A 15757-nucleotide genomic window follows, 5' to 3' on the forward strand; every position below is an offset into this window, starting at 1 on the left:
AGAGTGGTGATTTTTCTGCTTTTTTTTAGTTTAAGGCTGTTAATAATGATTTTATATTGTATTTAATGTATATGCAAAGTTTTGGATTCATCGAGAGGTTTCACGAGCAATGCGAAAGGGAAAGAAAAGCTTGTTTGACATTGTCGTGCAAGAGGTATTGACTAAGGCCAGTGGTTTGATATACTACATTTAAACTCTTGTGCACAGGCTAAGTTAACTGATAAGTCATAATTTATACATATTTTTATCCCATGCTTAGCACATTTTTGGATGAATTATCATTAGATTTATGGAATTTGATGCTCCTAATCCTTTAATTTCATGTTTTATACTTAGGTGAGCATAGGAGAGCAAAAAGAGCGAGAAACAGACCAAAAATGAAGAAAATGGGTCAACATGGGAAATCAACATGGCTGGACTTCTTCACACGGGTAGACCACACACCATGTCTATTTAGCAGACTTTAACATGGCCTAAGCCACCCTACACGAGCGTGGCACACGACCGTGTCCCTGTCGAGCCTAAGTCTAGTTCTACTCAGAAAAAGGCCACTTTTAAGGGTTTGGAAGCATTCTAAAGCCTATATAAACACCCGATGAGGCACCTGGAGGCGAACACACGGAGTAGGAGGCAAGGAATTACTTGAAGAAAGCCGATTGATCCATCTCAGAAGCTGGATTCTCCTTCAAGACTGAAGATCTCCCTTCAATTTCCTTCAGGGGTTTTTAGGCTTCTTTATGTTTTGTTATTATTATTCTTCTGAGATGTTTTCTTTTACACATATGAACTAAATTCCCTAAATACCTAAGGGGGATGAAACCTAAGACGAATCTTGTTACTATTTTTTGAATTATATAATAAACACTTGATTTGTTCTTAATTATATGTTCTTAATTCTTGTTTTAATATTCTAGGATATTAATTCAAGTATTGATGTGCTTATTCAGAGGAGAAAAAGTCCCTGTCTAAGAGTAGATCTAGCATAATTAAGCGAATTTAATTGCACCCCTGGACATAAGGCGACATAAATTTGCCGGATTAGGGTCAAACCTAATAAGGGAATCCATAGATCGAGTTAATGCAACACTAAGGGTTTTAATTAGAAAGAGATTTCAATTAATCTACCTAGGGTTAGACGTTGTTAGTCTCGAGAGAGATAATAATATAAATTAGGGATTTCTACCGATCGAGTCAAGTGAATAAATCGTTTAGTTCAAAGTCAAATAACAAGTGAAGTCTAGGTGGATTCTTCCTTGGGTATTGTCTAAATCAATCAGTTTTCCCAAAAGTATTTCCCCAATTTACTTCCTGTGCATTCTTAGTTTAGTTAATTAGTTTAGATAAAGCAAATCCCCTTATTTTTAGGCTAGATAATAAAAAGAAGGTTCATACTAGTACTTTTAGTTCCTGTGGGTTCGACATTCCTGTCTTGCTATAAGCTATACTACTGTTTGATAGGTGCGCTTGCCTTTATCGTGATAATAGTTAGTTTTCAAGTACGATCAATCATAAATATAAAACTTATCACGCACATCATTAACATATGCGAACCCCTACTTAATTAATATGCAAACATTAATTTCTCTTGGTGCAAACCATTGCAATTTAAAATATGCATGTAGTTATAAGAATAAAATAGGCAGGACATATCTGTAAACCATGTAGTTGACATGATAAATGTGTATGAATTGCGTATCTAATTATTGCGTTTGTGTGTGAGCTAAATATTAAAGGTAAGTTGAAGTACTAAAAGGTATGTGTATATATATAATAGATACATATAGGAGTTTTGTTATTTATATATAATAAATATGGGTTTTGGTGTTATATATATAATATTTATGAGTGGGGTTTATAATATATATATGCGTGTATGGGTGTTATATATAATATATATTTGGGTGCATGGGTGTTATATGTATAATATATCTGCGTGGTTCTGCTATATATAATATATATGTATGGGTTTTATTATATAATATATATGCGTTTATCTAATATATGTATAAATGTATATGAGACTTTTAATGTATGCTAAAATTTGACGAGACAAAGGCCGCTAAATAGGTGTGTATATATATGTAATATATATTCGTATATAGTTTTGTAATGCTTGCGAACGGATATAAAATAAATAAATAATATAATGTGGACTTCTATAATATATGAATTTTATTGATAATGTACATTTATGCATGGACGAACCTATAAATGAATTATGAGTTTTACAATACTGCGAGCTTTGATTAGTGAAAAATTATATTATCAAGAAATACTAAGTGCGAGCTAATTATATTTGTGTATTATGTTATATTGTGAACCGTGTTAACTTGGTGAATTATATTATTATGACGAACTATGTTAATTTGGTGATCTGTATTAATATAACACATTGTATTAATTTGTCAAACTGTATATTGTAAGGTTTTGAGTTGTATTGTATGTAAGCTAAGCTAAGCTATTGCGTGCCCTATGCTAAATAAAATATGCGAACCATGCTCTATTGCGAATCGTGAATTGCGAACTGTGTTATAATGTGCAAGCTCTGCCTAATTGTGAGCCTTATTATACTGAATATTGTGAATGTGTTAAAGAGATATCTTGGCATTGTAACCTTATAGAACTATTGGATATAATTAGCATGCTGTAGGCTTGTGAGTACTCACCCTTTTTTTATTGCGATGAACATTGTAGCCTGGAGATGCGTTGGAGAGATAAGGGAATGTCGAGCATAGCTCCATTCACTGTAGATAGCATGGTATGTTTGGAGAGTTTGAGGATTCGTGCTACATTTATATCAGAGATAGTGTAGGGCTCTTTGAGTACAAAAGCGAGGCGTTATTAGGAGATCCATTTATCCAATATGTGGTGATAAAGTCCACTTATAGGTGGTGATAAAGTCCTGTATATGTTTCATAATAAAAAAAATGCCAATTTATCATTATTTGAGATATATGAGTTATGATGAAGCATGAACTGTTATTCGGTATGAACTGATATTTCATATGAACTATTATTCTGCATGAGCTGTCATTTGGTTAGAACTGTTATTTCATATGAACAGATGTTTGGTATGAATTGATAATTTATGTGATTTGCCCATTTTATGTGAATTACTTCTTATATGCGTACTGCTTATTTTATGAGAACTGTTGTGTCGTGCGAGTTACTATTTTGTGTAGACTGCAATAATATGTGAATTGTTATAGTTTGTCACTTTTTAACCTAATTGATGTGTTTATTTATAGTATGTTTGAGCACTCATTGAGCTTCAATAAGCTCATCCTCTCTTTTATAACATTGTAGTGATATGGCATGCGATGAGGTGTGAAAGTGAGCTATCCAACTGATCTATAATGAGGTTACACCTAATTATGTTGATATGTTCCCAACCCAAATGAGGAAGTCAATGTGGGACCAAATTATGAGATTTAGTATTGGACTTACTTATAATTGTAGGGTTGTAATTGGACATTGTGTACTTTTTAATTGTTTGGTTTAAAACTTTTATCATTGTGTTAGATAGATGATTGAATGATGGATTATGATTGTTTGATAATTGGTTTGGATAACTGTTTGACTAACTTGTAAATGCAAGTTGAAGAGTCACTGGTCATCAAGGTAAGCTTTAGGTGATTTATGTGTGATTTGGATACAAACATGTGCTTGGTATGCATGAGATGTAACACAAAAATTGATCAAGTCATGTAAACTGTTAAATTTCTGCTAACTAATTAATTAATAATGTTATGATGTTCTGCTATATGCTTTAATAAATTTTCCAAAAAAAGACTTATACATTTAATCCTACAATACTATTTCTAAACTTTGTGAAATTGAGTTTTTCCCAACATATTAATATATATTACATTTTAAATCTAATTATACGTTTTTAAGCTAAACGGTTTTCCAAGGTCCCTACAAATGTAGCATTTTAAAAATACCCTACTACATGCATGTATATTTAACTAAAGTTTCGAGGTAATTGTCTGTTAAATATTAAATTGTGAATTAGTCTTATTGTTGATTGTTGATCAGAGTAGCGCAACAGAAGCATGATATCAGGTTTTATTAAATATTCCATGATTAATTGTGTAATGTGATTGGTCGGTTGGTGTGTTTTGTGGTGGTTTAAACAGAGAGTAACTTTGGTGGCTAACATAACGTTCAAATTTTAGGTCCGACCGTCTCGTTCGGGTTTGGGGCGCCACGGGCAACAGCCGAATCGGCTCTAGGTGTTGCACCTGAGATGGCTCCACTGGATACAATGGTGTCGATGACGGCATTCCAGTGGCCAACGGGTGGTCTTTCGACGGTTGAGTAGTGAAAAAATTACACTCCTACTGAGATTCTACCGGATAATTTGATTTCAGATTAACTATTCCAAAAATAATAATATTTTAATAGTTTTAATATTAAATTTAATTTACTACCTATCTTAATAGTGTTTTATTAATTTAATATTATAGTGATTATCTTAATATTAAATATAATCTAATATTTATCTTGATAAGTATTATATTAATTTAATATTAAAGTGAGTAAGTTTAATTATAGTTGAACTCTGTAAACTCTTCTTATATAAATAGAGCCATGAGTCGTTATTTTACACACATACTTGAATTCAAGAGAAAGTTGTAGAGAGAAAATTCTCTAAAGAAATTATTTCAGATCTAGAGATATTTTTTATATTTACAACTTGACCCCAAAAGTTTAGAGAAATTAATTTCCCCACTAATAATTTTGTGAAAAAAATTCTAGTTCGAAGCGAGCCCACACTCGGAAGACATGAGCTTGAGGATAGCGGAGAAGACTACTTGGTTGAAGCATTCATCCTAGACGAATCGAAAAGGTAAAATTTTGATTAAGTGTTTATTGCTTTAGATAACACAATCAAGTTCTAGTTTTAGAAAAATTTTAAAACTCTAATTTTTCCTTAAACTTATTTTCCATTGTGTTTTCCAAACCCGATTTTCCAACAAGGTATGCCTAGCACATGCATTGGATAATGATGCAAAGAAGTTGGATTCACAAACAAAATTTTGCATGTTTGTAGGGTATTCGAAAGAAATGAAGGTAGACTATTTTATAACCCGAAGCATTAAATAGTCAAGGTGTCAACACATGTTACTTTCCTAGAGGAAAGTTACATAAATGATTTTATACCTCGAACTAGATTGTTACTATAAGAGCTTTGGGGAAATAAAGAAACCCCTCACGAATTCGCATACTATAATTGTTTTTAGGGTAAACTACCAAGATAGTCACTCTAAAATTATTTCATTCTTGTTTTAGTCACTTTAATTTTCTTTTCAAATATAGCACTGTTGTTAGTAAGTATTCTTATTTTGGTCACTATTCTGTTAAAACCCAAACGAAAAGCTAACTAGGATGCCATGTATTGTTGATTGTTCTGCCAATTGTGTATATAATTAAATATTTCAAAAATTAATTATAAACCCCTATTTCCATCCCTCAACCCAAATCAACCTTTAAACCCCAAAATTATTGAACCTTAAACCCTTGTTACCAACTCTAACCTCGAAATGAAATCATAAATCCCAAATCATTAAACCCTAAGCCCTTTTTTTCATCACATTTCATCAATATCCAAACAAAAATCAGCAACAATCATACCAATGCCTCTACATTATTCGTTCTTTTTTTTTCTGTAACACCTTCTACCCGTATCCGTTGCTGGAATAGGGTACGAGGCATTACCAGAGTTTACTGAGCATTTTCAGATAATTCTGAATAATTTATTATTCATATTTTGAAAATAATCATAATGTCCCTCTATTGGGCCCTTAAAGCCCAAAACATACATTTAAACATTCAATTCACATTCATGTCACATAAATGTATAATTTAAACATTCAATAACTCAATTCAAGTTGCACGAACTTACTTCATTGCTTATTCGTATTTATAGTTTTATTAATTCGAAAACTTTTTCTTTTTCACGTTCAAGTCTCATATTTGAGCCACCCGGATCTTTATAAATAAATTTGAACATCATTTTTATTTATTTCATATTCTAATACATTCAATTAATCTCTAGGCAAAATTACTATTTTACCCCTAAACTTTTGATTAATGACGATTTCATCCTTAGACAAAGAAAAATAAAGTTCTTGTAATTAAATCCTTGTTTCGAACCTAATTATTCTTATATATATTGATAAAAACCCACAAATTCTATAAAATAACAAAATTTTCCACAATTTCAACACTTTTTAATTTAATCCCCAAAATATGTTTTCACCCGATCTTGATCTAAATTAATAGTTTCATTCAATTTTATAATTAAAATAATAAAACAATTCATTTCCTTCATTTTGGTCATTTTTGACATTTTTACAAAATTACCCCTACAATTTTTTTTCTTTTATTCAATTTAGTCCCTGAGTCTAAAACATACAAATTATCCATTTTAAATGTAAACCTATTAAGGGTGGCAACAAACAACAGTATGTATCTTACCCGGATGAAATATGAAATACTTCTCCAAACTTTTCATCCCGTTTGCTTCTGTTCGTTTGGTTACAACTCCTAAGTCTTTGAATCTCAAACTTACTTCATACTTCATCCGGAATTATTACCTTGTTGCTCTAACTTCAACAAGAGCTTCATATTTCATCCGGAATAATTACTTTGTTGCTCTAGCTTTAACAAGAGCTTCATATTTTATCCGGATAACTTAGTTATGTTTTTTTTTTTCTGTGTGAAAAACCCAACAAAACCCTTGCTAGCTGAAAATTCATATGTTTATTTTCCTCCTCCTCCTCTCCATTCCACATCCTAAATGTATATAGCATTCTTATAAGTAACATTCTCTATGATCTCACTATTTACTTATAAATTTATTTAAAGCTGTCCATTCGTGTCATAGTCACTAAATTATTTTTAATTTGAGCTACAGAGATCCAAATTAAGATCCGTAAATTTTCTCTGAAACTTGACTCACATATCTTTCCACCATAAAATTTTCAGAATTTTTGATTTAGCCAATTAGTCCAGTTTATTCATTAAAGTTTCCCCTGTTTCACTATCCGACAGTTCTGACCTCTCTTCACTTAAAATTAATTATCTCATAGTACAGAACTCGGATAATGTTCTCGTTGGTTTATCTTGAAAATAGACTTATTAAGAATTATAAAAATATAATTTTGAGCCTCTAATTATTTTTTTCCAAATTTTTGTGATTTTCCAAAGTCAGAACAGGGGAACCCAAATTCATTCTGACCTTGTCTCACAAAATTTATTATATCGCATAACTTACAATTCAATTGCTTACACCGTTTCTTCTATAAGAAACTAGACTCAATAAGATTTAATTCAATATTTTTTTCATCCTTTGATTCAATTTATACAATTTATGGTGATTTTTCAAAGTTAACCTACTGCTGCTGTCCAAAACTGTTTTAGTTCAATATGTTTATTACCATTTTTCCTCTAAATTTCACTGGTCATACAATTCAGTCCTTGCTCAATTAGCCCATCACTTAAGCTAATTTTTCTCAATTAACATTTTATTCCATCATCCTAAACTATTACACAACCTTGAAAAATCAGAATTTCAACACTAAACCTTAATTCACAACTTTTTCACAATTAGGTTCTAAAATCAATTTCTATTGAAATTACTTGATAAAATCATTAAACAACAAAGTAAAAGCTTCAAATATATTTTACTTCATCATAAACAGCCAACACTTATCAATGGTAGCTTTCAATTTTGTCCATAAAATCAAAAACTAATGAATTAAACACTTGGACCTAATTGTAAAATTCACAAAAACATAAAAATCTCAAAGAAAAGGGCAAGAATTGAACTCACATGTGTCAAACTATGAAAAACAACAACTTTCAGACCTCCCATGGCGTTTTTTCTGAAGAAGAATGATGATATCTCTAGATTTTTCAATTTTGTCTTGTTTTATATGCTTAATTTGCAAAATTTCCAATTTGGCCCCTTGTTCACACTTGATTTTTATTTTCCCTGCACACACATGCTGTCCAGCCCAATAATGGGTGTTTAATTGCCTATTTAGTCCTCCTTTAATTATTACTAGAGCTATTTAATCACATTTCATAATTTTAAACTTAATTCAATTTAGTCCTTTTTACCCAATTGACTACCAAAACCTTAAAATTTCTTGACGAAACTTTAATACTGACTTAGTAACACTCCATAAATATTTTTAGAAATATTTATGGCTCGGTTTATGAATTTAAGGTCTCGATACCTCGTTTTCAACCAATTTACCTGATTAATTCTTTTAAAATCGCAAAATTCACTAATTCAAAAATTCTTTTAAATTCGCGCTTGGCCCATAATTATTATTTATTAAAATTTCTAAACTTACTCATTGAATTTTGTAATCTCGAATCACTATTTTCCGATACCACTGAAAAATTTGGCTGTTACATTTTCCCTCTCAATTTCTTTGATTTTCCCTAACAACCCAACTATTTGTTCAAGTATTGATGAAATGCAATGATAAAGGGAGTTTAGGGTATAATGATTTTAGGGTTTAGTGTTTGGTTTATAGGTTGATTTTGAGTTTAAGGATGGTAATAAGGGCTTAGGGTTCAATGGTTTCAGGGTTAGGATGGTAATGGGGGTTTATAATTAATTTTTGAAATATTTAATTATATACACAATTACCAAAATTGTAACAACCCAATTTTTACCAATGTAAAGAAATGTGGTTTCGAGACCAAATTCTGTAAACCGAGTTAGAGAGTTTATAAATAGACAAATTTTCATACCTAATTAGAAAATATATTAATGGATGACAAAGGAATTCAATGGAGAAAATGATAAACTATAGTATAGAGAGTAAATTGTAGAAGTGAAATCGCTATTATTTAATTTAGAAAAATGTATGAGGGCTTCTTTATGAATTAGACAAGGGACTTAATGGTTATTTAGCCATTAATAACTTATGAGTTAGTGAAATATGATCATTAAATCCACTTAGCATTAGTATTATAATATATAATAGTATGATGTTAATAAGTTAAACATGTTTAATTAGGCTAACTAAATTGTTAATCAAAGTAGAAATAATACTTGAGTGGGAAAGACTATTTCAGCATCCTTCTCCCTTGTAAGTTTTCATCCCTTACCAAAGAAAAAGAAAGAAACTTTGTTATTTTTCCATTTCCATTGTCGTCACTAATTAACCAAGGTAAAAAATTCATTTCTTTGGAATTTTTATAGATTTACTATCAATTAAGCTTGATTAAGCTAGCCCATATCTTAGATTTTCCAAGTACTAAGCATATGTCAAGTTACCATTATAGAAGTTCAGAGAAATTAAGCTTGAAAATGATAATTTTATGAATTGTGAATTTAGATTTTGTTGGGACTAAGTTAGAAAGTAAAGAAAAGTGTTGGATTTTATTATAAATCCAACTAAGCTATGTAGTTGATTTATGACATTAGGGACTAAATTGAATAAATTGAAAGCTATTAAGAAATTATGATATAGATTAAAAGTACAAGAATGTTATGAATAATCGTGGAAATATGCAAATTCATTAAACCAACTCTTTAATTAATATGCTTCTCTTGAAGTCCTACTTATGTATTTTAGTTTTTTTTGCATATATCTATGTCAAACAAACCTTAAGATCACCCTATCATGCCTAACAAACAATTTATGCAAGTAGCAATCATCTTTCGATATCGACATGACATGCACCATTCAAGTCTTTTGTCTATTAACTATTACCTCGTCTTAGATTAAATAGTTAACTCAATTACTTACCAATGTTGGTCATACATTTATAAGTGTTAAAATAAATTCTACTTGAATGAATGAATAAACATTTGCACAAAACAGTCTAAAGATAAAACCAAGAATCACATGTCAAAGATGTATAATCATTCTGGCAAAAACAGAATTAAGCCATAATCTTTAAATTAAAAACATAAAGATAATTTGTATTCATGTTTGTTAACATAATAACAAAAGAAGAAATGTCGAGGGGGTTATCCATGGCCATGCACAATAAGAAGAGATAATAGCCAAATGCACAATAAGGTGTCACTCTTATCTAAAATGCTCTCAAGTTTTGCTTACTTGCTGCTCTCAAACTTTCAGAAGGTGTTTCCCTTTCTTTGCTTGTATTCTCTCATCTTCGTATGTTTTTCTGTCTCTTTTGTGTGTTTTTTAGGAGTGTAGAAATGAACCTTATTTATACAAGATAAGCCCCCAACGTCCCTAGCTATTTTTAACAAGATTCTCCCTTGAAAATCTCCATGTTGGTGACTGGCCCTTGACTTGAGGAGAAAGAGTGGACTGTTGCTTAATTTGAGGACGTGTTTGCTTGTTTTGAGGAGAGGGAAGCCCTTGAATATCTCCATGTTGTTGTCGTCCCCTTGATTTCCTCAAAGAGGATCTGATTGTTCCTAGAATCAAGAAAGAACAAGTGTTGGATGATTTGGGCATCTTCCTCCCGTAATGGGCTTTTTCCTTCTCAGTCTTCTTGAGATAAATTTTTGTAGTCCAAGAAATTGGATTAGGAAGACCAAAGTTGTATAAGCCCAATCTAGTTCTACTCCATTTTTCCCACAGAGTCCAATTATTTCCTCAAAAGATGAAAAATCATGTATTTAGCATAATAATTAGTTAAAATAATACATTTTCATAATATTGATTAACATAACAAAATTATGAGTAAAAAATACAAAAAGTGTTATTAACTACCCAGAATTTGCATAATTTCTATGTTAAAAAGTGCTTAAAATAACTATATATTTTAGAGTTATCAACACCCCACACTCGACCCGGTCAACCGAATTTGAGTATGTGATGTCACATTACATTACCAAAGTAACTCATGCTAATCCATTTCATACATAAAATTTAAAATATAATATAACAATTAACCAATTTAATCATTAATCATACTTGTAGTTATTCATTTATAATGATTAAGGTTCGAGATCATTGTTAAATAGTGTTAAGAAAGGTCAAAGGTTGAGTTAGGACTCAAATTCGAACTTAATTGTCAAATTTCAGATGCATGTATTGAGACAAGTCATAAATTATTTTGAGATTTTTAGCTTCAAAGTTAGTATGTCTCGAAACACTTCTAATTGTGTCTTTTTTCTCAGGTACCAATAGTTTATGAACATAGACCAAATCATTTATCTACTTCCTCTTGACCCTAAGATTGAATGCACTTTTAGATAGAGAAGAAGGGAACAATTAGCCCAAAGACAAGTTACAAAAATGGACCCTAAACAACAAAATCAGAATCAATGAGCTGTTTAGAACACTCATAATTAGGTCATTATTGCTGATGATAGAGACCATGCCATCTGTAGTACATTGTGCTTTCATTCAATTAACTCAATTCGAGAATTGTGAGACCCAAGATTAAGGCTCGTCAGTTTGAATTAAAGCCAATTATGTTTCGACTGTTGCAAACGGTGGGCCAATTTAGTGGAATGCCTACTAAAGATCCACATCTGCATTTCATCTTATTCATGGAAGTAAGTCATTCATTTAACCTAGTCGGAGTGATTGAGTACGCTTTGAGATTGAAGTTATTCCTATACTCACTGAGAGAGAGAGCGAGAGCATGATTGAATTCCTTACAGCCTTATTCGTATCAACATAACAATAATTGGTTGAACGATTCTTAATGAAATATTTTCTATCGAGCAAAAATTTCAAGCTGAAAAATGAAATCAGTACATTTCAGCAATTTGACGAAGAATCTATTTATGATGCATGAGAGCAATTTAAGGAGTTGTTGCGGAAATGTCCTCATCATGGCATTTCTCACTGCATTTAGTTGGAGACTTTTTACAATGGTCTCAATGCACATAAAAGAATGATGGTAGATGTTTCAGCTAATAGAGCTCTTCTTTTGTAATCGTACAATGAATCTTATGAGATTATTGTAAAGATTTCTAGCAACAACTATCAGTGGCCGACTAATCAAGTAGCCACAGAAAGAAGAGTGGCCGAAGTTCATGAAGTTGATGCACTTACGTCTTTGGCAGCCCATGTATCTTCTATGACTTCCATGCTTAAGAATATTACTACTAATGGTCTCAATCCTAACACGTCAATTCAGTAGTGTAATAGCCCGTTTTCAGTGAAATCGGAACAGTGGTTTTGGGACCACAAATCCTAGTCAGAAAGAAAATTTATTTTAATATTATTGCATGTGTGATTCGGGATAGTTCGAAAGCAGTCTCTGATCATCAAAAGTTTTATGTCGATTGTAAATTTTGGCCTGGGCATGAAAATAAATAAAACCAAATAAATAAACAGTCCATTAATAGTCCATTATCAAAGTCCAAATTATATAAACTTAAAACCCACTACCCAAACTTTTCAAAGGCCCAAATTAACCCTAAACCCAAACAAACCCTAACCCAAATTGGCCCAAAATCAAAAAATATCAAAACCCTAATTTCTACTTGCGCCGCAACTGGCCTCCATACGCTGTACACCGTACACCTCCATATAGCCAGCACCGTACCTGCAAGAAAACAAAAGGGACAATAACAAAAAAAAGAATGAAAACAATTGTATTTTTCTTGTTTTTATTTTCGATTATATAAAAGCCCAAGGGATCATTGTAATTTTTTTTCACGCACAAAAAAAAATCAATACGAACGCATACATACATTTGAAAAAATATTCAGAAAGATTAAAGGTTATTCGTTCATTCATCGATTCGTGGTTCTTATCTTCTTTATTTTTTGCTTTATTTTTGAGTTTATCTTACAAAGATATAAAAAAAAGTTTACTTACACCTTCGTTCGGTGTCGGTGGTCGTTTGCTTCTCTGGTCCAAAGGCAGACGGATCCTTAGGGATCCGGTTAGAGCTGTGGTGGAGATGGAGGCATACTCAGCACCGACGAAGCTCCCAAGGGAGGTTGAGAGAGTTTTAGAAAATCTTTAGGGTTTTTTTTGAAGAAATAATCTGCTAAATGTTTTTTTAGGACTGATTTTAGGTTTTTAAACATCTTTAAAATGGCATCATTTTAGGCCGTGAGTGTTGGTGGCAAAACGACATCGTTTCATGGCCTTTGACCCGCACTTGGACCATACCTACAGACTAGATCCGCGCGTTTCCTTATTGATGGGGTATTTGCGCGTCAAGTCCCTCTGCATTAACTGTTCTTCTAAATCTAGTTTCCTTTTATTTTAATTTGTACCTTGTATTTTGTTTCAGTGTTTAATTTGATCCCAATTGAAGTGTCACGTTTTGGAGGGCGGGATTATTTTCCAATCTGGTCCCTTCATGTTATCCGTGTCTTTCAATGGAGTACTCCCTTTTCCTTTTATTTCAGATTAGCCCCAAAAATTTTGTTGTAAGGTTTGATTTAGTCCTTTTTTTGTTATTTCTTACTATTTTGTTATTAAATTAATTAATTTAATATATTATTACTACTATTATTTTTCTATTTATTTTTATTTATTTAAATTTTTTTAAAAAAATACATTTATGTTATTATATCTCCTCATGATCGTTATCTATATCCTTTTAACTAAATTATTCATTAATCTTTTTTTAGAAATTGTTTTAACATTTCATTTTGAACTACTTTACTAATTTTACATTGTTTTAGTTGCTATTTTTATATTTTCTTGTGTGTTTTTTTATTTGTTTTATTATATAATTGATTTATTTTAAAATTCTCTTTTATGTATATTCTTTTCTTTAAATATTTACGTGATGTTTCTTTTAAATGCTCTCATACATTATTATTATTTATTTACATTACACTATTTCTTAAATTTATGTATATTATTTATTTTAATTAAGGAATATTATTGTGCATATTACTTACTTTAATTTTCTTCTTTCAATATTTGTTTTAAAATTCATTTATACATTACTACTTCGTATATTATTTATTCTACTTATTTTATATTTTTGATCTAGTCCAAACTTTCACGTTTATTACGTACTTATCTTAAAATTATATACATAAGTTAACTTTAAATTATTATGCGTATTATAATTTCAAATGTTTTATTTTTTTTTCACATTATTAATTTCAAACTCATTTATCATTGTTTCAAAACTTGTCGCATTTCGTTTGTATTTATTGACTTTTTATTTCATTCAAAATTGATTCTTTGATTCATAAGTCGTAGGATGTTAAACGTTAGTATTTGCATAACGTATGATGAGAACTTATTGCTATTGAGTGTATCTTAATTTGCTCTTTTCTTATTTTCATATCATTGTAATTTATTTGTATAATATTTCATCTATGTATAAATTTCATGTTTGTAACTTTGTTTTTTCTACATTATTGCATCGTGATTCAAACTTCAATGTTTTGATTGATATTGGTCATCTCATTTTCATTTCAAGTAAATCAAGTAAAGGCTTTTTGAGCCGGTTTTACAAATGTTTGTTTGAAAATCTCCCAAAACAAAGGCAATGTTTGATGTTTGAAAATTTGAGGAATCGTGCCCTACCGTACTAGGTTTCGATTTTCCGTTTGTCCAAAATAATCAAATATTCCTTTGAAATTTCATCCTTATTTTCTAAATTCTAAAACAAGGTAATGTTCAATGTTTGGAAATTCGAGCAATCGTGCGCTACCGTACTGGGTTTCGACTTTTTGTTGGACTAAATAATTGAGCATCCTTTTGTAATTTTCAACGTATGAGCTTTTGGAAGTCAAGAATTGATCGTGGTTTCGAAGGTATAAATGATCGTGTCCTATCGTGTTGGATGTGATGATGTATTCCTTTGAAACAAGAGAATTTTGACGACCAACTTGATCAATTTGGTACCAATTTTGGGCGTAGTGAGGGTGCTAATCCTTCCTCATACGTAACCGGCTCCCGAATCCATTTTCTCAAATTTACTAAGCCAAAATTGATTTAAATGGAATAAAATGTTTTATTAGGTGATCCAATCACACTTAAACAAAAGGATTGGTGGCGACTCCATATTTTGTTTTAAAAGTCGATCCCTGTTTTTTCAAAAAAAAAAGGTTTCGACATCGATCTTAAATGAAAAAAAAAATAGAATTTCAAGTCGTAGACAAGGTATTCTTGAAAGTATCACCTTGGAAGAAAGTTTTTCGGTTTGGGCGTAAAGGAAAACTAAGCCCACGATTTATCGGGCCATATGAAATTATTGAAAGAATTGGACCAGTTGCATATCGATTGGCAACCACCAGAGCTTGACAGAATTCATAATGTTTTCCATGTGTCTATGTTACGATGGCATCGGTCAGATCCTCCACATGTTATTTCTCTGATAGAAGTTGAGATTCAGCCTGATATGACTTACAGTGAAGAACTAATCAAAATTTTGGCACGTGAGATAAAAGAATTAAGAAATAAAAGGTGGCTTTAGTGAAAGTTATTTGGCAACGCATGGAATAGAAGAAGCTACTTGGGAACTGGAAGAAACAATGAGAAAGCAATATCCAAACCTCTTTACTGGTAAGATTTTTGATGACGAAAATTCTTTAAGGGGAGAGAGTTGTAACAACCTGGTTTCAGTGAAATCGGAACAGTGGTTTTGGGACCACAAATCCGGGTCAGAAAGAAAATTTATTTTAATATTATTGCATGATCTACATTATGATAGGAAAGACGTATAAAAATTTTGATAAGAAAATTTTACCGATTTCATGTTTAATCATAGAAAGGACCAAATTGCATAAAATGTAAAAGTTGAGTTCTAGTAGCTATAAGTATCAAATAGCTATGGAATTCAAAACTTGAGGTCCTTATATGGTAATTAG

At 31.1% G+C, this 15757-nt stretch overlaps 1 non-coding gene across 1 annotated transcript; it reads right to left on the reverse strand.

The window, feature by feature from the left end:
• Positions 1 to 11694: 11694 nt before the first annotated feature.
• On the reverse strand, positions 11695 to 11801 carry LOC121207283 (small nucleolar RNA R71). The gene has a single exon (XR_005902375.1). It is a non-coding gene; the product is annotated as a small nucleolar RNA R71 (small nucleolar RNA).
• Positions 11802 to 15757: the final 3956 nt, after the last annotated feature.

This window comes from Gossypium hirsutum, chromosome A09 (genome assembly GCF_007990345.1).
Source record: "Gossypium hirsutum isolate 1008001.06 chromosome A09, Gossypium_hirsutum_v2.1, whole genome shotgun sequence".
Lineage (NCBI taxonomy): Eukaryota > Viridiplantae > Streptophyta > Magnoliopsida > Malvales > Malvaceae > Gossypium > Gossypium hirsutum.